Below are 1,482 nucleotides of genomic sequence, written 5' to 3' on the forward strand. Positions count from 1 at the left end.
AGTATCCAGAAGGCTTGGAGAGTAAGGATAGGTACTGGGACGAGAAATGGAAAGAAAGAATGGCGAATGTGAGGAACAACAGCGTTAGTTTACATATTTGGAAGAATTGATAATGCTGAAGGTGTAATCGTCAAAAGGGTTGGGCATGATGTGTCGTTACCTAGTCAGTGTTTCCGATAGAGACGGCTGGAACAGAAACATAGGCCGTCCTCATAAAAATTGTACGACACACATTTTGCCGAAAAATCAGTACAAAGTCGATAAATCTACACTGCAGTTTTGTGTTTTCCATTGAAGCTAGAGGCTTGGGTACGCCGTCCACAGTCAGTATGCTGCTCACTGTTTCTTTTGCTATTGTTATGATTGTTGGCAATGTGTGTCGGCTCCTTTTGGCTCAGCCACTTTTCGAAAACCTCGGCGGTCGGTCGATCTCGCTATAACACTACAAAGTAGAAGTAGTACATACTACAAATCTGCTAAGTTTGAAGGGCCAGTTCTTTTTCGATATGACAGGGTCATCAATGGATCATCGTGAAATGGAAACGTGTTGTAACGGCATTCAACTTTAATCGGAAGTTTAATAATATTTGTTTTGTTTTTTGTTAAGTGTTAACGTTAATCGTCGCGGTTTTAATGTAAGTTTAATTGTCGCGGTGTTGTAATGGAATTTAATTTTCGCGCCCTAAGTTGGACGGCCTCCCAGCTGTGGTGTGGCGGAAACACTGGCCTAGATGGTCTGTGGCTCAAGTCTTGTTAGCAGTCTCAATGCTGTCAAGTTGGAATCTCCCTAAACATTACCTTTGAAAAGGTCACAGGAAAGGTTATGGATCGCTGTCTTCGTCAGTTTTGCAAGGTCAGGAAACCTGGTAAGGTTGAGACCATGTTACTTACCGAGAAATCAAGGAGGTATTGGCAAGTATGAGTTTAGTTCTGACGGCGGCACGGATTGGGAAAATGGCGGCGCTGTTAGGTCATCTAGGGTCATCGGGACAGTCAATTACAGTATGGGTGGGAATTGTACTTGAGGTGCAATTGTGCTCTCTTTCAACTATACAAAAATGCACAATTATCATCACAGAACTTGCATGATTAAAAAGGATAGCCATTACGCTGACAATATTCTACCGTTTATCCCTTTTGCCACATTATAGTAAAGTGGGTCATATTCAATTTCTCAAGCATTTTACCTCCCATACCAAAAATCGTTCAAAGTTAAGGTCAGTTACTGCATTTATGACTAATGGGACATGTGTCAAATACATCAAAACAATAATGTACAGATTTTCTTTATAATTAGATATACGTCATCATTCAACAACACATTTTACAAAGATTGGTTTTGATATTACCTTTCAAAGGGTCACAGGAAGGTGTTTGGATCGCTTTCTTCGTAAGATTTCAGCTACTGCAATTTTACAGAAAATATTAATCATTATGCAATGACTGCACAACAGTAACCATGACTTGGGTGTACAGATTGAT

This window comes from Branchiostoma floridae, chromosome 9 (assembly GCF_000003815.2).
Source record: "Branchiostoma floridae strain S238N-H82 chromosome 9, Bfl_VNyyK, whole genome shotgun sequence".
In the NCBI taxonomy this organism is placed as follows: Eukaryota; Metazoa; Chordata; class Leptocardii; order Amphioxiformes; family Branchiostomatidae; genus Branchiostoma; species Branchiostoma floridae.